The sequence below is a fragment of the Ovis aries genome, chromosome 8 (genome assembly GCF_016772045.2).
Source record: "Ovis aries strain OAR_USU_Benz2616 breed Rambouillet chromosome 8, ARS-UI_Ramb_v3.0, whole genome shotgun sequence".
Lineage (NCBI taxonomy): Eukaryota > Metazoa > Chordata > Mammalia > Artiodactyla > Bovidae > Ovis > Ovis aries.
Genome location: NC_056061.1, coordinates 55,917,849 through 55,939,005, shown reverse-complemented (window position 1 = coordinate 55,939,005; position 21,157 = coordinate 55,917,849). Strand labels below are relative to the sequence as shown.

The following is a 21,157-nucleotide window of genomic DNA, read 5'->3' as shown; positions in this document are numbered from 1 at the left end:
TCTCTCCTTTCCCCAAGCTTAGACTCAGGGACACCACCCAAAGATCATCTTTCAAAACTCTCCTCTTTGCTCTAAGTCCTGACCAAATTGCCCCCTGGACTGTGAGTTCCTTGTAAGAAGCCTGTTAACTCCCAGAACTGACCACAATGGACGGCACTTGGCACACTCTCCATAAATGTCTGATGACTCAGAGAGGATATTTTGAACTCAATCTCCTGGAAGACACTGAGTTAAACATTCATTAACAAACATCACTAATGATATGCTATCACCATCTATATTCCATTCTACGGGGGCTGGCAGGAGAGTTCTGAACAGAGGTTGGTTCAACAATTGGGAGATTCATAAAATAAATAAGGAATTTTCACATGTGCTAAATAGAGTGGGAAAAAACCAACTGATACTAGCAAAATCTTTATCTAATGTGTGGACTTTGCAGAGATTTCCACCTATACTGTGCGGTGAGAAGTATTTAAAGAAGATAATTATAGCTGTGTATTAGATATTTATATTCAATATTTCAACTATTAATTTTGACTCTAACTGAAAATCATTAATATTCATAGTACACTAAACATTTTATCTAATTTTTTTCCAAAGATATTATTTGGTCTTTTCATAAAAATACTGTGACTTCGATGTGATTCTATATCCTAGGATGATACTGTATGACAGTATAGAAGATTCAATGTAACTGATTCAGCAAATAGTTACTGAATGCATACCATACACAAGTCGCTATGCTATGCTGTGCTTAGTTGCTCAGTCATGTCTGACTCTGTGACCCATGGACTGTAGCTCGCCAGGCTCCCCTGTCCATGTGGATTCTCCAGGCAAGAATACTGGAGTGGGTTGCCATGCCATCCTCCAGGGGATCTTCCCAACCCAGGGACTGAACCCAGGTCTCCCTCACTGCAGGCGGATTCTTTACCATCTGAGCCACCAGGGAAGCCCTAGAATTCTGTAGTGGGTAACCTACCCCTTCTCCAGGGGATCTTCCTGACCCAGGAGTAGAACCAGGGTCTCCTGCATTGCAGGTGGCTTCTTTACCAGCTGAGCTACCAGGGAAGCGCCACTATGCTAGGAACAGCTTTTTTTTTTTAAAGCTTTACATAAGAACTTCCTGACTGACTCATTAAGCTGTTTATATTCTATGGATAAACAAATATTTGTATTTATATTAAAAGCTTTTTGAAGGGACTCATTTGAAAAGACCTTGATGCTGGGAAAGATTGAGGGCAGGAGAAGAAGGGGACCACAAAGGATAAGACAGTTGGATGACATCACCGACTCGATGGACAATGGGTTTGGGTCGACTCCGGGAGTTGGTGATGGACTGGGAGGCCTGGCATGCTGCGGTTCATGGGGTCACAAAGAGTCGGACATGACTGAGCGACTGAACTGAATACTGTTTATGAAGGGTGATATACTGTTGAAGGTGGATATACTGTTTTTGGAGGTGGTGCTAGTGATAGAGGCCTGCCAATGAGGGGACATAAGAGACATGAGTTCAGTCCCTGGGTCTAGAAGATCCCCTGGAGGAGGGCACAGCAATCTACTCCAGTATTCTTCCCTGGAGAATCCCATGGACAGAGGAGCCTGGCGGGCTATAGTCCATAGGGTCACAGTCAGACACTACTGAAGTGACTTAGCATGCACGCACACATATGCATACTGTTTATGGAATGTTTTCAGCCACTTAATGATATAGGGAACACCTTGAACAGAACAACCCAAGAAGTTTCTAAGTGCGAATGCCACTTTCGTTCCCGCTTCCAATACGATCATCACAGTGAGGAACTGCTTAACAGTCTTAATCTCAACCCCTGTGATTAGATTTTTAATTTTTGGCTGCACCCTGTGGTGTGTGGTACCTTAGCCCCGCAACAAGGGATCAAATATACATCCCCTCCATTGAAAGGCAAAGTCTTAACCACTTAGCCAGGAAACTCCCTCAACCCTATTTTTAATAAATGACCTCAAACATCATGCTCCAAAAGAAAAACTTCCTAACGGTTTCCCAGTGCCCTGAGAATAAAGCCTACTTCCCCTCCTCAATGCGCTTCCTCGGTGGCTCAGTGGTAGAAAATCCACCTGAAATGCAGGAGCTGCAGAAGACGTGGGCTCAATCCCTGAGTTGGGAAGATCTCCTGGACAAGGGCATGGCAGCCCACTCCAGTATTCTTGCCTGGAGAATCCCATGGACAGAGGAACCTGGTGGGCTACAGTCCATAAGGTCGCAAAAAGTTGAACACAACTGGACATGACTGGACATGACTTAGCATGCATGCACACACCCCTCCCCAGTATGCAAGACTGGTCTTAATTCAAATGTCTCGAACACAGAGAAGTCTTTCCTACCCTTCGATCTACAAAAACCCAGGCACTCTATTCATTAGATTCCTTACTTTCCTCACAAGCACTTTCTACTCTCTGAAGCAGACCTGTCTTTCCCACTTAGATGTACACTCCACCACAACCTTTGTTTTGATGCCTGCCATATCCCGTTACCAGCATGTAACATTTATTGAATCAATTATTAATTAATGAGCTTCCTACAGAGCTTGGGTACTTTGGGTACTACTTTATGCAAGCTATGAGAACTTTCATATGTCTCATCAGAAAGCAACCAATAAATGTTTAGGTCATGATTTCCTCCCTGTTTTTCTACATTACCATGTATAAGATGACCTCATATTTGACAAAATGGGTCATAAATATGATTCAACAGCAACTGCTAAATGAATCTCACTAAATAATGATTTGGTGAACAAATGAATGAAAACAATTTTGCTCAAAATTATTGACTGAGATCCGCAAAAGAAAATGGAATCATAACACTCTAATAATTTTCTCCTCCAACTTTTAGAAGAAAACCAGAAGTATTTTTATTGTAGTTGTAAATTATTTCTGCAGCAAAATAGCAGTTGGAAAAAACTGAAATTGGACCTCAAAAACCACCTCAAACTGACTGCGGCGGTAAGTTCAATAGTTCCCTTGTAGTCTGAAGCAATGTTTTGGGCAACAAAACACCCCGTGGAGGTTTGAGTAAACCCCAAGTTCCTCCTTCTTGTGGAATAAAGCAAGGGTTATCACTCTGAAAATGAGATACTTTGATATGGTTGGCTAGTCTTTGGGAAAGGGAGTAAACCCAGAAGGTTCAAAATTCAGTATCTTTGCTTGACTTGTTTGGGGGGGGATCAGTGACTAAGAGGGCAGAGGGCTTTGGGGAGGGAGTATCTCTCAGGTGTCCACATGTTACATTAGGGCGCAGCCGACCTCACATTGTACCCACCAGCACAACCTGCTCCTGGGTCACCTGCTCAGAGAACAGCGTGAATGAAATAGACACAGACCCATGCTCCCGGGGTGACAGCCCCTTCCAACAGTGTAGGAACCACAAGCACAATGATCCCAAATGTTCCAGGAGTCTAGGAGTCCAAGCACCCAACCGCCAAACTACAGAGACAGAGTTGGCAGAGGATTTTGGCCCGAAAAGCGGGGCCTTTGTCCAGCATCACCTTCACTAGGAGGTGCTCCACACGAAGGTCGGAAGAGTACCCTTACAAGATGTGCCTGCCTGTCACTGGCTTTAAGAAATCATTCACAAACTAATGTTCTCTCTGTCATGGGCCCCTATATGGATATTCAGGCCCACTCTGTGAACAATTTTTTTTTAATGGAGTGACTCATCGCAACATCTGACCAATCACCATTCTAAAGGAGAGGTCTTGGTAACAAAGGAACAAAATCAGCAATTGGCAAAACTGCTACTCACTTAAGAAAAAAATAAATAACCCCTCATGCAGACAGGTGAGAGGAGATTTCTGTGCACTGGCAATCACAAGTTCACCTACTCTGAAAATTGGTTTGGCAGTAAGTACCAAAGGTCTTAAAGTATTCTTACTCTTTGACCCTGGAATTACCCTTCCATGGATCTTCCTTAAAGAAATACTCTGAAATATGAACAAAGATTTCATCAAAATGTCAGTTATAATACCAGATATTTGGAAACAGCCTAAAGGTCCAATTTTAAGGGAACAGTTAATAAATTATGGTAAATCATGCAATCAAATATTATACAACATTAATAAAGCTTTCCGAGAAGCTGGAAAATATTTAGGACATAAGGTTAAGCAAACAGAGCGCATTTAACTATGGAAAAACTTCATTAAAAATAAAGAGGAAGAAAAATGCCAAAATGTTATGGGTACTTTTGGGTCATGGGATTATAGGCAAACTTTCTCCCTGATTTTTAAAAATACATAATGTATTTTCCAAAGTTTTCATTGGAAGCATGTATACTTTTACGATTGGAAACAATAACATCCTTCAGAAATGCTAAGTAACCCTGCTGCTGCTGCTGCTGCTAAGTTGCTTCAGTCGTGTCCGACTCTGTGCGACCCCACATACGGCAGCCCACCAGGCTCCCCTACCCCTGGGATTCTCCAGGCAAGAACACTGGAGTGGGTTGCCATTTCCTTCTCCAGTGCATGAAAGTGAAAAGTGAAAGTGAAGTCGCTCAGTTGTGTCCGACTCTTCGTGACCCCATGGACTATACCCTACCACGCTCCTCCGTCCATGGGATTTTCCAGGCGAGAGCACTGGAGTGGGTTGCCATTGTCTTCTCCCTGTTAAGGCTTAGATATGGTCAATTACATCCTCTAACCCCATTGAAGGCACACACACGCACACACACACAAGCTGCTAAGTGGTCATACCAGTAGAATACAGATCTTTGACCCATTGGGATCATACCAATGTTAGATTGGTTAGGGTTACCTCTAATTTGTTAACGTGTCTGATCTTAAATTCATGGGAATCCCAGGCTACACCTTCGTATCCATCCCTGTAGATGTGAAGCCCATAGATTAGTGCCACAAATCCACTGAGTTACATACCAATAACTCTCTCTAAGGGTAATAACAGGTATAGTTCATAAAGCACCCAGCCTTGTCTCGTAATTACCAGGTTGATCATTTTTAGTATGATTTAACAGTTCCTAACATAGAGGAGCCTTTAAACATAAATGACCATAGCCTGGTGTTAACCATGTAGATCCTCTCCATAATTGTGGGAGTTTTCCTTTTAGTAAGTAACCCTACTGTATCACAAATGCTTGCACATGTATGTTCTCATTCTTGCATTGAGCTGATCTGATACTTGGTTTGCCAAGTGAGCCAAAAATGTGTGCCTCTTCTATGCCAAGATCAGCTTAGAGAGAGGATGGAGAATCTTTGAATTCATACTGCATTTCAACCCAAAGGTGCTGATTCTCAAAACTGCAAACATGCCTCAGCAGTTGCCAACCTATTCAGCACCTCTGTGATTAGCTCACTGTTTGCAGAAGAGCCTGCTTTTTCTCAGCATCACTTTCATCCCCAAAGCCCCTGTTATTCTTTACCTATTCTCATATTTCTACCAGTTTTATTTCAATGCATCATAGTCACTGATTCACATGTGGTTTTCTCATTAGATTATGAGATTCTTGAGATCCTTGTTATCTTGACATCCCTGGAATCTTACAGGGTACCTAGTAAACAGTGAGAACTTAATAAATGCTGTTAGCATTAAATACAATTTTACAGAATAGGAAGAAAATCACCTCAATAACCCCCCAAAGAAGTATTCACTAACAGGCTCCTATTGTAAATGGGTATCTTGGTCAGTGCATAAAATCAGATACACTGTGGAATGTAATTTCCAGTTTATGAAAGAGCACAAAGGTAGCACAGGCGTCTAGGAGCTGGCCCTGGGGCTCTCTTGTTGGATGGAAATAATTTCACAGAGCATCAATACCAGATAAGGCCACTCTGTGACTGTGATGGATCAGGACAAAAAGAAGAGCACTGTGGTATCCTATCTGAACACAAAAACACAAATATCCAACCCCCTAAATGACCAGTAGTCTCCTAATCTGGCTAATGAATGTTTGCTGCATCTTTGCCAGTTATAGTGTTAGCCTCTCTAGTCTTGCTCCTTCTAGATAAGACTTTAATAAGATACAAACTCATAAGATTATTTCTGCCTCAATGCAGAGCAAAGTCCTATTTCTTTAAACCCTCTTCCAAATCACTTACAAGACCAAATCTTATAATCACTCATTTCTAACATTTACTGCAACGCTCCATGTTTTCCTGTAGTGTACACTTTCCCTCACTGTAACAAGTAGCAAACATAACCTGTTCAACTACAAGTCATTTCCCAGTGGTCTCTGGCTGCAGGATATTGATAAGTTCCTGGTCATGCTACCTTGGCCTTCCCAGGTGGTTCAGTGGTAAAGAATCCACCTGCCAAACAGGAGACGTGCGTTCAATCCCTGGGTCAGAAAGATCCTCTGGAGAAGGAAATGACAACTTGGTCCAGTATTCTTGTCTGGGGAATCCCAAAGACAGAGGAACCTGGTGGGCTACAGTCCGTGGGGGTCGCAAAAGAGTCAGATACAACTTAGTGACTTAACAGCAGCAGTAGCATGCTACCTGAAAACCCCTTCTGTCACATACTCGTCAGAACTTGCCTCCTCTAGGAAGCCTCCCCTGATCTGTCTTCCAGGCTCAGACAGTTCCATTCTTTTCAGTTTCCATAACATTTATGTTCAACTGCTCCTAATAAGTTTGTACTTCATAGTACTGGCTAGCACTGTGATCTTGATCACTGAAAGATCCCGTCAACTCTAAAATCATACTATTCTATTGTGCTGCTTTAACATTTTAAACATGATTGTCTTACCTCTCCAAATGAGCTATGGAGTCTCAAAAATATGTCTCAAATATTTCTTCTCAGGTACCTTCTCATTCCGCTTCTTCTTACCATATGTATACAGAGTTCACTGTACACGGCAAACACCTACATCCAGTCAAATTTACACGGTGACCAATTTGACCTTGAATTTGTTGGGAAATGATATATCACTCATATTTCATCAGTAAATAACTCTAAATATGTCATCATTTAGAGCATCTTCAAGATGGACATTAATAGCTGGAGTGTATTCTACATTCTTGTGACATTGAGTATGTGCTAACGCTCTTCCTCTATGTATCTATTTTTTATTTATCATATTTCTGGGAAAAGTACCTGCATGTCTAAAGGTAAATTCAGGCCATGGCAGCTGGCAAAGGTCCCTTCTCTTCAACTGAAATCAGTAACTAAAATTAAGCCCTCCAAACATCTGACTTGCTGACGTATCTATCCTGCGTAATGATAGAGATCCTGCACTGAGGGGAAAAATCTACTAGGTTATTGAGTTTTCTGCCAATGCCAGATACAGTCCTGCTGGACAACTCTGTTCAGATGACCTGCTCTCAGCTACCATTCAAATGTCTGAATGTTCAACTCACAATCTCCCTTTCCAATCATATGCCTTTGCTGACTTCCCCAAGTCTATGGCCCAGACTTGAAATTGACCTTGCCCTGCTGGAAGCAGGATGATTCCCTGAAGACTCAGGATGAGGCTGAGATACAGATAGATTTCGGTTTCCATGACAGCTCCTTCAACTTCCAGTCTGGCTCCAGGAGCTTAGGCAAGTAATTTAACCTCTCTAAGCCTTCATTTCCTGGCTCAACAACAACAACAAAAAGCCACAATACATCTCCTCCCAGCACTCTAATGAAGATTTGATGAGATTATGTATAGAAGGCACATGGCAGATGCTCTACAAATGTCAGCTCTTTTTTCCCCAATAGTGCCTGACAAACTAATAGAACTCCGTCTCCCTCCAAGGAGCTGCCCATGCTGTATTTGTATTGACTTCCATCACGAAGGATATTTAAACCGAGGCAGATGGCAGAGTTCCTGGCCTCAGATCAACAATCAGGCTGTAGTTGTTCTATTGATCTGCCCACCTGTTCAACTTCCTGAGCTGTTCCTACCCACGTTCCTCACTGCACCCGAACCCCAAGCCAAGAATCTATGCCTGTGCCCTTCTTACTCAGGCCTTAAGTTTGCTACTGAACCCCAATACTCTACCTCTTCACCCCAATAGCCTCCATTCCATCCCCTCTGTCTGACCTGTATTCCTGGCAGTCTGGATGCCCATCAGATGGTCCAGTTTGGCACTCATCCTTCAATTTGGCCTGATGTACTGGGTTTTTATCTTGACTTTGAAGACGGTGTTGCATAGTTTAAGCGCAGGCTTTTGTTTCAGACTGCCAGGATTTGAATCCATTTAATGACCATATAACCCTGAGCAAGTCATTTACTTCCCTTACTTTCTGTTTTCTCACCTTAGAGGGCTTTTATGAGTAATGGATGTAAAGCATGTAAGATGGGACCTGGCACACTAGGTATGCCTTTGAGAAATGTCAGTGCTACACATATAAAGGCTTTGCCCCTAGGATGTGTGGTGGCTACAGGACGCCTCTTGATACAGCCCATTTGCTATGAACAAATGTACAACACACAGCCACTTCACCTACTGACCCAGCCTACCTTCTGGTCTTCTCCCTTCTGATTTGTTTTATCCTTCCAATGCTTCTGTCAACACAAAGGCTCCTTGGTCCTCATCAGACCTTCATAAAGTTGCTCACACAAGCCAATATTTTAGCTTGGGACCAATCCTCTTAGGCCTCCTAAGTGATAACCCTAATCTCTGCCCACTGCCTCCTCTCTGCCCAGTTCCCACAATCTCAACAAACCTGTTTAAACAATAGTTCTATGTTCATCTCTTTACTTCCTTGTTCAAACTGTCACTGTGTCACTAGATCTTGTAATGCCCAAAGTAGGGGGTCTCCAATCTCATGATCCCAGGATGACCAAGGCTTTTGAAAATAAAATCCTTAGGCTGAAAATAGGGCTCAAAGGCGTTTCCTAAAAGCACATGGACATGGATAAATGGTGGGTTCCTCACTCCGTAATCCTCTGGATCCTATTATGAAAGTCTAGACAAGGAAAGAACTATTTCATCTCCTGATTTTGCCTTGGCTGGGAGAAAGGTCCCATTTCTGGAATTTGCATGGCCTTGGGCATCTCAGTTGCCTCTACACACAAAGTTCACATCATTGTCCAGGAGGCTATCCCCAAAAAGGAGGGAGCAATCCTCCCCAGTAATAGAGATGCTGCTTTTGATTGGCAGCCTCATAAGTTTGGGGGATCTATATGATCTTGACAGAACTGTCCGTCGTGGTGCCCCTCCCAGTCCTTTGCCCCACCCCACCACCAGCACCAGCATCACATATAAACAGGGTTGGGCACTCCATCCAGTCCAAGACTATTTCAGCAGAACTCTTGGTTGGACATGGAGACTGAGTCAATGACCACCAAGCACAGCCAATCAGAGACCTTTTAGAAGACTTCCATAAATGGGACCTGGAAGAGACAGGTCTTCTCTTCTTATGGATCAAAAGCCCAGGAATGCAGGTTTGGAACTACCAGTGCTCACCTTTCTCAGCACGTGGAACACATGGAAAGGGGCCTCAGAATGAAGCTGATTCAGAAAGAAGAGAAGCTGAGAAGCAGGGAGAGAGAGAGGGTGTGTGTTCCAGCCATGAGGCTCTGTGTTCCAGCCGTGACTAAAGCAAAGTTCACCTTTGGACTTTCCAGTCACATGAGCCAATAAATATACTTCGTTTTTTTTCCTTTTGCTTAACACAGTTAAATGTAGGTTCCTCATGTGCATAACCAGATGAATCCTGATAACTCTCTTCTGCAGGAACACAGGGTAAAGGGGAGGGGACTTGACCCCCATTAGTGTGCTTAATGTCTGGAGCAGAGTGACAAGGACACTGTAGAAAGGAACTTACATGTCCACATCTTCACACTTTGTTCACACTCCATGAATTTTGTGTAATTTCACGTCTGGTGACAAAATTTCCAAAGAATAACTTGCTATTGGAACATATTCCATTGATTAATAGCACAATGGCCCAAGAATGCCCATCTTTATATGAGAATTTTCTTTTTCCAATTGCACTCAAAGTTTTTGGAAGAGTCTTATCCATATGGCAACCCACTCCAGTATTCTTGCCTGGAGAATCCCATGGATGGAGGAGGTTGGTGGGCTACAGTCCACGGGTCGCAAAGAGTCAGACACGACTGAGCGACTTCACTTTCACTATCCATGACTATAATACTCAAATCACCAGAATTCCTGCTGGGGATGGGGAGGGGAATGAGATGAGGAGGAAGCCCTGAACAGGAGTAATCAAACTAAAGATTAACAATCAGAATTTCAGATGTTTCAGGCCTTAATATCACAATTGGAGATTCTTAACTTCCAGTATGGGCTTCCCCAGTGGCTCAACAGAATCTTCTTGCAGTGGGGGAGATGTGGATTTGATCCCTGGGTGGGGCAAATCCCCTGGAGCAACACACTCCAGTATTCTTGCCTGGTGAATTCCATGGCCAGAGGAGCCAGGCGGGCTACAGTTCTTGGGATCACAAAGAATCAGACACAACTGAAGCAACTTAGCACACATACATCTTCCAGAATATAACCTAAACTTTTCCTCATACATTTGAAACTCTACTAAAATCTGATGCCACCCTTATCTCTGTCTCCTATTTACACAAGGTTTCCAAAGTGTGTTCTAGCTTCTCTTGTCTCTACAGATCCTGCAAAAAAGCAATGGAGCATATTGGCACAAACATGCTCTGTGAAATTAGTCCTGGAGAGATGTTATGGGGAGGGAGGTGGGAGGGGGTTCATGTTTGGGAACGCATGTAAGAATTAAAGATTTTAAAATAATAAAAAAAATAAACAAAGAAAGAAAGAAAATCAACTGCCATTATCTGTAAAAATTCATTGAAAACCATCAAGGACTAAGTGAATGTTGCTAATTCATTATTGTGTTATGTATTTGAACTTGTAGAATCAGTGATGGGCCAGATGTCCGGTCTCCTTGACCCCCTACTATCATGGGCATTACTCTTTCCCAGTCTCCAGTGCAATCTCCAGCCTGTCTTCCCCCAGCCCAAACTCTGCTCACCACACCACCCCCACCACATCTGGATTTCTCTTCATCATGCAGCATTCTACAAAGAGGATGAAAAAATCAAAGCCCAAAGTCCTTGGTCTGCCAACAAGAGCAGAGAGACTGAAAAGCCTAGAAAGGTATCCAAGGCCACAGAACCAGTATCTCAGCCAGGATAACAACTTGGGTTTTCCAGCTCCCCATTCAATGCCCTTGGAAATCCAGTGTGGACCAGACCCCTGATGCTCAAGGACCGTTGCAGATGCTCAGTGATCTGACATGTTTCCCAGTCCCCTCCCTGCCAGCCTGCAAACTCCTAGGAGGAGAGGCTAATTTGCCACCAATCAACAAACCTAGCACCATGACAAGTGTTCATGGATGTTTTCTAAGTGGTTGGACACATATCAGATCTCAGCAGACAAAGCATATCTTAAATCCTGAAACAAATACCCTTGACAAAACTGCAAATCATATATCCCTTAATAAAATGAAGGGTCCATCTTACTGCAGACACATTTTTTCCATCTCTACACAAGTTCTTTTCCCAAACGTGCTTTGTTTGACTGAACTCCTCATGCTGTCTCTCATTTAGCGAAAGTAACATGAAATGAAATTTGTTTTAGAATTGCCTCCTCTTTTAGACTATACATTCTATATGATAAGTAATAGGTATAACCATGAAGACTTAATTTTATCATCTACCAATTTTGTTGAAGAAACATAAAAAAGTGACATCTGTTCTTATCTTTGTTCTTATCTATTTTCTTAAATTTCTGTTCCTTTATGCTGAGATTTATCATGGGAATAAGAAAATTTAAATAAATGGTTTGAATCCTCTCCCCCTATATGCTAGTAGTTATCTTTGTCCAATGAGCTGTTGTCAAAATGCTGAAGCTACAAAAGTTCAAGTATAGCAATCTAACTCTTGGAATGTTCAAAAGCGTCACTAGTAATTCCTCTAAATTGGAATAAAAAGAGCAGCCATCACACTTTACAGTGACCTTTCCTAAAGAATCCTTTCCAGAAAGCCTTTGGATATTACATGTATTTCCCTGAACCTGACTCAGAAGCAACAGGTTAAATCTCTTTGTGTCAGCTGCCTGCAAACCTCATACAGATGCTCCCCACACAACTCTCTTTCACTGAAAGCTTCCCCAGCCTAGGATACAAAGCTAATTATAACCAAGGTTACAAATTATAGTTAAATCATCTCACAATAATGAGCTCTATAGTGAGACTTCATTAGAGAAAAATCATTCCTAACACTTCAGAAGATATATTTTAAGAGTTAAAAAAATCTCAAACATTAATTTACTTAAGAGAAACATTATTTTCTGTTAAGGACAACTCCTTCACTTAAGCTGTCTGAGAGGCATGAAACTAAAGTGTTTCATGCTTTAGTGGATGCTTCTGTATAGGGAAAAAGTAGTAGAAAAATAAAGTAAGGTTTGAGAAGTTTTGAAGTTCAGCCTACTTTACACAAAATGGTGATATAGTCCAGTATTGGTGGCCAAATAACAAACTGAAGGTCATTTTACGTGGTTTTGTAAAGCAAGACATGACAAGCCAGCAAAGTTAATAGCTTTCACAGAGCTGTTAATAGCTTTCACTTGATCTGACTTCAGTGAGTAAATTACATATATGGGAAGCATCTGACTTTCTGGCATTGCCTATGCCTGGTACCGAATAATGAATTATTCTGATTATATACACCATTCACACACACAGGCACATACTTCTCAGTGGAAAACTAGTGGCAGTAAATACCCACAGAGAGCCTGTACCTACAAAATGTGAAATGCTGGCTTGGGCAATTAATTAAAGCAAAAGAATGATTAATGGAGGAAATCTTGCAAACGCTCAGCCCTTTCTCTTAAGGACAGATTATATACAGAGAAGAATAGCGCTCAATTTGGCAAATAATTGCTTCGCCTCTCCATTTTGTCTATGAAGATCTTACCACACACAGATTTTGCTTTAGGAAACCCTGACCACACTTTGCTCTTGCCAAGGACTACTATAAATTAATACTGTGGACGTCTTTACAGAGAATGCCGACTCTGGAACGGAGACAAAGGAGGGTGTAGCTTGGAGAAACCCAGCCAGGCGCTCCAAGGCTCCGGGGTCCTGGGAGGCTGCCCTACACCGCTCCTCTTGCGCTCCGGGGACTGGGGAGTCCAGAACTGATGGCGGGTTTGGTTTATTCTCCAAACTTCAGGAGACAGTGTTTATCCTAACTCTGGGGGCCGAGGTGGGATGGGGAGGGAGAGTGGTGAAGCAGCGCCCCGTTTCAACCGCACCGATTGCCCACCCACCTTCCCAACCCTGGCAGCATTCTTTCCTTCCCCCCTCACCTGTCCCGAACGCGGGGCCTCGGGGGTCCAGTCGCCTCTCACGGCTCTCACTCCCGGAGTGGGTGGGACGTCGGGCGCCTCCCGAGCAGAGCGCAGGAGGCAGCGGGGTTGGGGGCGTCAGCAGAAACCTCCGCAGCCTTGGGCAGCCGCGGTCTCCCTCCCCATCCCGGCGGGGCTCGGGCAGCGAACTCGGCGCGGCCACCGCGGGCGGATGAGTCAGGCGAGGGGGCGGGCGGCGAGGGCTGCCGGAGGGCCGAAGTGGGTGGGGGCGGCGGCCTCTGGGCTGGGGGCGCGCGGCTGGCTGTGCCCGCCGCGGGTCGCCCGGCCGCCGGCCGCAGCCATAGGGCTCGCGGAGTCCGAGCGCTCCTGCCCTCGGTGGTCACCCGGCGGGGTGCGCCGGGCAGCGGACAGGGACTCTCAGTCGCACAAGACAAAAGACTCACGGAGGCTGAGAGGAGAAAAGTTTCAGCAGTGCTCAGATCCCCACTGAACAGATCCCCACCGAACCTCACGCTCCAGTCGCAGAAAGCGGAGTCTGGGGGCGGCGCGTAGGGTGCCGGGCGGGCTTCCAGGAGCGTGGCCACGCGATCGCGACCCGGGTGCGAGCGAGTCTCCCGCTGCCCACGACCGGTAGGAACTCCCCAGGCCCTGCCGCCCCCACGTTCGCCGCCAGCCTCCTCCTTGAGGATGCAGACAAAACCCAATCCCCCTCCCCCGGACTCCCAGCCTCCAGGAGGCGTACCCTGGCCTCAAAGTTGCCCTTGCTGTGCAGGGATCACCGCAGACAAAACCTATCGTTGGGAACAAAATACCCACTTTCTGGGGCTCTTCTCCCTGCTGGAAGCCCAGAGGGTGGAAAAGGACACACCCACCAGCCGGGCGCGCCTCTCACTGGAACCCCAAGATTCGGAGCCGGGGTCCCACCAGCCCCTGGACCAGTGGGGAAGCCCCGGCTGATTCCGGGTATTCCTGGAGCCGACGCTGCAGGACTCTCGCTCCACGCCCCTCGGACTCTCTCTTATCAGACTCTGCCTAAGCTGGTCGGGGTCCCCCTGGCGGGCTGCGAGGGCGCTGCGCGAGCGGAACCAGACCCGGTGTCTACTATCAACGCGGCCCTGGAGCGCCCACCTGATCTAGGACCGAAAAGAGCCCCTCGAGAATGGCCCGATATGAGGGTCATGGGTAGGGCGGACGAGGGCGAACCGGATCTTTGAGAGCTTCGGTGATTAGTGCTTAGATTTAACTCTAAACGTCACAGCCAAGGAGTATGGGTTAATCTTCCTTACCCTCAAACATCCAGTAAATGGGGACTATCCCCGATTCACAGAGAAGAAGGTTATCTGACGTGTGCGTGTGTGTGTGTGTGTGTGTGTGTGTGTGTGTGTGTGTGCGTGCGTGCACGCGCGCGCTCAGTCGTCCAACTCTTTGTGATCCCATAGACTGTAGCCCACCAGGCTAGGTGGAATTTTCCAGGCAAGAATACTGACTTGGGTTGCCATTTCCTCCTGCAGAGGATCTTCCAATCCAGGGATCATACCTTGGTCTCCGTGTTGTCTGTATTGGCAGGCTGATTCTTTACCACTCTGCCACCTGGGAAGCTGCTAAAGGTTATACTAGGTACCTCCTATTTGGCAGAGACCTAACTGGTGATTGTATATATGCAGGTCAATTCAGTAAATAAAGTTTTATGTAAAACTCGGGATTACCAGATAGTCCACCCACGACCCTGCCATGTACAGAGCATACGATCCCCCAGCGCTGGGTGTAGGGGATACCTGTGGGTCTCCTGAATATATTTAAGCTGATGACTGGAAGACAAGTATGGCATTCTAGTGCAGTGAATTTGTGTCTTTCAATGTGCAGTCTGCTGATTTCATTTTCAACAAAAATTTGTTTCTGGATGTGGGAAATGTATGAGAAAGAGAAGAGAATTCCATGCAAAACTTTAACATTAAAAAAAGAATCTTGGATATCAGATTTGGCAATGAGGGGAGAGACTGCTGTAGAAATGGATTTCTTTGGTACACTCTTCCTGTCTTGACTAGAAGAATTGGGAGATTTGACACTTTTAGTAAAAATTTCACAATCAAAATGTTAAAAACAAAACTAAACACTAAAGGGGTTGGAAGTTGGAAGGGGTAGAGAAATGAGTCACCCCTGTAAACCATCTGTAAGTTTTATTTTTGTCCCACCTGTCTCTATACTCTTTAATCCACAGCCACCTGCTCAACTTGCTTAGGTGTTCTCACACATTTGTGCAGCCATGCCATTAAAGGGCTGTGATTCCAAGGGGCCTTCCTTTTAGTTCTATGTAACCTCTTCAATTCATAACAAAGTATCTTGAAACCACATTTTTCTGTAGAGTTCCTGAGAGATATTTCCTAATTATGTTTCCTAGTGGCTTCCTAGGAAATGAAGAATGGGCACAAGTGATCAAGATCATCAAACATGACGTCCTAAGACAAGTAGTGGCGCATTTAAAATGGTCATCTAACCATTTTACACTCTGAAAGACTGAACCTGCCTGAAAGATGAGGGCCTTGAAAGAGGCATAAGCACATTCTTTTGGTCATAAATACTGATGATTCATTTTTGAACTTAGATTTCAGTGATTCAACTTAAAATAAACTCCATAAGATCACCAAAGGAGAATTGTTTACATTTCCATTTAAAAGAATTACTATTAGTCCCAGAAAAAACAAGGATAAAATATTCTATAGAGGATTGTTTGTAATTCAGTAGACCAAGCAACTTCCAAGAGAAATTCTTGGCATTCTCATAAATTCTTCCTTGGCATTGAGTGCCCAAGACAAGCTCAGGTAAATTATTTAATCTCTACTACAGGCAGTATCTCTCCATGTGGAAAAAGAGCAGTCAAAATACCACGCCTGTAATGGGTTTTGAATTTAGCTCCATATCCTCCTTTGAGGTAGTGGATGGCACCTCTCACCATCAAAGTGCACTGCACTTCACACATAATATTTTTTGCAGTGTCCTTCTGAGATGCGTCAATTTCCACTAGAACAAGCCCATCTTACAAGAATGTGTAGTGGGAGCAAAACATTCACCATAATTCAAATTCAACAAAATGCTAGTGGAGGGAAATGAACCCTCATTTCTCCCAACCCTTAAGTAGGAACAAACCTATTTCAAAGTATTTTGTATCTCAAAGTATTTTATTTCCAAAGTATTTTTTGCAAATTAAATGAAGTAATACATGTAAGACTCTTTTAACCTGTGACACAGATCCTCATCACATTTTTGGTTACACACACACACACACACACACATACACACACACACACCCAAGCTTGTCTTAATGCTATTAACAGAATAAGACACTTGCTCTGGAATTTAGAATTAGCTTGAGAAAAATGTTGAAATATGCAAATCAACATTTTGTACACTACAAATGTAAGCCAATGGATGGCAACACATTTTGAATGAATTGATTTTGAAAACACATGTTGGAATGGAAAAGAAAAAGAATTCTTAAGTAGATCATGTAACAAGGCCAAGGGAAGACTGGTGAAGTTTATGTGGGATGGTACTCATTTGCTTTTCCTGTAATTGTAGCCCATAACATCTCTAGATTTGAGCAGAAAATCCCTCAACCAGAAAATAAAAATATCTTCAATGGCAAACAAATGGAATTGTTTGCCAGATTCTTATCTGAATTACTCTGCTCCAGCTGTGAAATAGATTGATAGTCGTAAAGCCCCTGAGGAAGCTTGGCTGTCACCCAGAGTTGCCAGCAAAGTAAGGGGTAAAGAAGGACAAAGTCAAAGAAAATTGTCTATTTGAGTTTATCCTTAAAATATGGAATTAGGTAGAAAGAATCCAGAAGAAAGTAAAAGACAGCAGAAATATATTTAAGAGTAAAAATTTAAAATCATTTCAATTTCACTCTTCTTTTGAGTAGCATTTTGCTGTATATTAAATTTTTCTCTCTCATTATGTATTGGCTAATAGTTGAGTAGATTTAGTGGCAGAAAGATGCTGCTAATTTCTGTTCATCAAATGTGCAAGTTAGATATCTCAAATAGATACTTTATAATATTGAAGCTAATACTATTGCTTAAATATTTTATGAATTCTCTATTCGTCCTGATTAGATTCCTTCTACCTGAGGAGCAGTAGGGGCATCCATTTTTAAATTGCAGAAGCAGATACCCTCTCCCCTTTCTAATGCCCCAGTTCTTTCCTCTGGATAGAATTGTACATACCTATATAAAGGGAAGGATCACCAGATAGCTGCTAGCAATCCAAGAAGCAGTTTTTTTTTTTAATAGTCTGTGCATTTTGTTAAAAGAATCTACCCACGGACGATATTAGAGATTTGAGAGAAATGGCAGAGGTGGCGGTGGTGGCACACCGGGTCTACTGTCCATGGTACTGAAACAGTCAAGCAGCAGTAGCACCTGGCTACTCAAAGTGTGGTTGGAGGCTGGGCAACACTAATATCACTGAGAAGTTCTTAGAATAGTAGGATCTCAGCCCCAACCCAAACCTCTTGAATGATATTCTTCAATTAACAACATCTTCAAGTGATTAGTCTACTTGTTTAAATTTGAGAAGTGTTGCCCTAGGACACGATTTCCATCACCTCGTGACTTCCCTGGTGCTCTGCTTAAATCACTCCTCATTTCAATTGTCTCCAGGTACACATCCCAAATGTTGCTCTTTTAGCTACAGTTTTGGTTATGGTGGCGTGGTGTTACCAGAGAGCACAGGCTTTGAATCAAACAACTAGGTTAAAATCTCAACTTGTACTGACCATTCTAAGCTCCATGGCTCTCATTCATAGTGTCAATAATTATAATATGTCCTTATAATGCTGTTTTAAGAATTCAAAGATGATAAAATAGTATTTGTAAAGTACTTAGCCTGATACATAGCAGATGTTCGACATGTTTCTCAATCACTATGTGAAGGATGCCCTCTCAGCATAACACTCTTAGGCATAGACAAAATTTATTGTAAAACAGTTTAATCTCTGATTTCTGCTCAATCAAATCAACAGTATGTCACATACATATTAAATTGATAATATTTGATAAAATAAAAATTTTAAATGTACCAAATCTTTCAGTTTAGAGTTTTTACAACCATAATTTATGATCTGGAGTAAAGAAAGATAATGTTTTTCTTGACAGTTATATTAGATATGTTTTTTATTAAATTAGAATGAGATAACTTTTGATATCAAACATGTTTACAAATATCTGGATGTCTTAATTATACTACCAACAAAAATGTGCACATCACAGAGCTGACTTTGTAAACAGTAATCATTTACAATTATGTATAGATCTTAATTAAGTCACAATGCTGGTAAAACAGAATGCAGTTTAAATTGTGTTAATTAGAAGCCCTGAGGATACCCTTTCACAGATTTATTTTTTTTATTTTGCATTCTTTTTTAAATATTCTTTTCCATTATGGTTTATCACAGGATATTGAATATACATTAGGACCTTGTTGTTTATCCATTCTAAATGTAATAGCTTGCATCTACCAACCCCCAAACTCCCAGCCCATTCCCTCTCTTCCCCCTTTGAAAGGGGGAAGTCAATTCGCTATGTCTAGAGTTCTTTTCTGTTTTGTAGATAGGCACATTTCACACAGTTATTTTAGAACACGAGTAAATATTGAAAAATTCATTTTTTGAAGGAAATGTCAAATTTGATCATCTATTTTATTATAATAGTCATTTGATGAATTTTGACACTTGGGATCATTGCTCATTGTGCCGCTGATGATCTGAAAACATCTTTTTCTATAAATGAATGAACTATAATGAACTTGAGCAGGTCAAATTGTCTCTTAGGCACTACATTCAGTTTTTAAAGTTGCTAGAAAACAACGTTTAAAATACATTGTCATTCCTTTCAGCTCCCTCATTTTAAAATTTATGGACACAAGATAAGTACCTGTCTCGGGATCATATAACCAGAGAGTGGTGGAACCATGACCAGAACCCAGCTCTTCCTATTCCTATTTGGTGTTTATTCAACACTTGTAAAACATGATAATTATACACTGTTTTAAAGTGCCAAGGGGATTGAGAGATGTCAACATATCCCTGAAAGTATATACATTTCCCTAGTCTTACCAGACCTCCACAGCAAAGGAAACAGCCTTGTGATAAAATAAGCCGAACTTCAGTTTCAGTTTCTTCATTCCTTCATTCAGAAAATATTCACACAATGTGTTGGACATTATATTCAGCTAGGCTCCAATAAAAATGAAAGAGTCAGAAATCTTTTCTTCATGTTTGTGACCTGGAATGTTTGGCATTTTCATAAACATATGATTGTAGTATGAAAAGTACCCTAACCAGGGTACAAAATGGTAATATAAAGTAAATGTCGTCAGAAATCATTCAGAAGCTATAGTTCAAAGACATTGGCATACAAGATCTTGGTCTTAAAAGAAAAGAAGGCTTCAGAAGATTGATGAAGGGGGAACAGAATTCAGAGAAGGAGAACTGTGCATGCAATTTCCAGGCAGTGTGGTACATGTAGAGGTGTGTCAGTAAAGCCAGTGTGGCTGGAGTGTGGCAGTAAGCCAGAGCTATCAAAGGGGGTTTGGAGAGATAGGCACAGACCAGCTCACAAAGGGCCTTGCCAGGGAGGTTAAAAAGTAAGTTTTAACCCGGAAAAATTAAGGAACATTCAAATATTCCTATGGAAGCAGTGGTAAAGGGTGGTTGGAAGGGATGCGGGACTCAGAAGCAGGCAGATGAAGATGTTAACAGCTTGGGTAAGTGAAGATGACAAACTGAACTAGGATATTAGAAACAGGGATAAATTGGAGAAATGCGAAAAAGTCTTTATTTGCAGTCTCTAGCTCTGATAGTGCATGATCACAGCAATGCGTTGCCTTTTCTCTTCATGCTGCTGCTGCTGCTGCTGCTTCTGCTGCTGCTAAGTCGCTTCAGCGACTTAAGTCCGACTCTGTGCGACCCCATAGATGGCAGCCCACCAGGCTTCTCTGTCCCTGCGATTCTCCAGGCAAGAGTACTGGAGTGGGTTGCCATTTCCTTCTCCAATGTGTGAAAGTGAAAAGTGAAAGTGAAGTCGTTCAGTCGTGTCTGACCCTTAGCGACCCCATGGACTGCAGCCCACCAGGCTCCTCCGTCCATGGGATTTTCCAAGCAAGAGTACTGGAGTGGGGTGCCATTGCCTTCTCCATCTCTTTATACTACTTCTGCTAAATAAGAAATGAAGACTAAGAGTTCATTGACTGTTTTCACCACAGTCTAATTCTGTGTCCTCAGAACATATGATTAGACTTCTCTGGTGGCACAGTGGATAAGAATTTGAACTTATCAAGAACTTTATGCCAATACAGGGCATGCAGGTTCAATTGCCGGCACAGGAAGATTCCTCATGCCACAGAGCAACTAAGCCCAAGGACCACAACTACTGAGTCCCCCCGCCTAGAGCCTGTGCTCTGCAACAAGAGGAGCTATGCAATGAAAAGCTTGCATGCCACAGCTAGAGAGTAGTTCCCCACCCACCACAACTAGAGAAAGCCCATGCAAAACAATGAAGACCCAGTACAGTCAAAAATAAAATATAAATAATGAATTAAAGTATATGATCTGTGTATGTATATATATATGTATGTATATGTGTATATATATATATGTACATATATGTGTATATATATATATATATATATATATATACATGAAAGCAATGGATTGCAGTATTGTCCCTAGTAACAAAAATATCATGGTGAACCTTCATGTAGTATTTACTATGAGAAAGGCACACTATTTAAGCATTTCATATTTATTAATTCTTTTCAATAAGTTCCCAGATTAAATGCTAGTCTTTATCCATTTACAAATGAAATAACTGAGAATTAAGAAGGTTGAATAA

The 21,157-nt window shown here is 42.6% G+C and overlaps 1 protein-coding gene across 5 annotated transcripts in view; it reads right to left on the bottom strand.

Moving 5' to 3' along the window:
* The window catches only part of TMEM200A (transmembrane protein 200A), an 89,401-nt gene extending 75,139 nt beyond the window's left edge, over window positions 1–14,262 (bottom strand). For 2 of the 5 annotated variants that reach the window (XM_060419609.1, XM_060419607.1), the window contains exons 1-2: window positions 14,008–14,262; window positions 13,266–13,713 (exon numbers count right to left, since the gene is read on the bottom strand). The gene's annotated coding sequence lies outside the window, so the exon portion shown is untranslated. Of the gene's footprint in view, window positions 1–13,265; window positions 13,803–14,007 lie in introns of those variants that run through there. The other 3 variants (XM_004011314.4, XM_042253461.1, XM_012182885.4) reach the window with 3 other exon arrangements.
* Window positions 14,263–21,157: the final 6,895 nt, after the last annotated feature.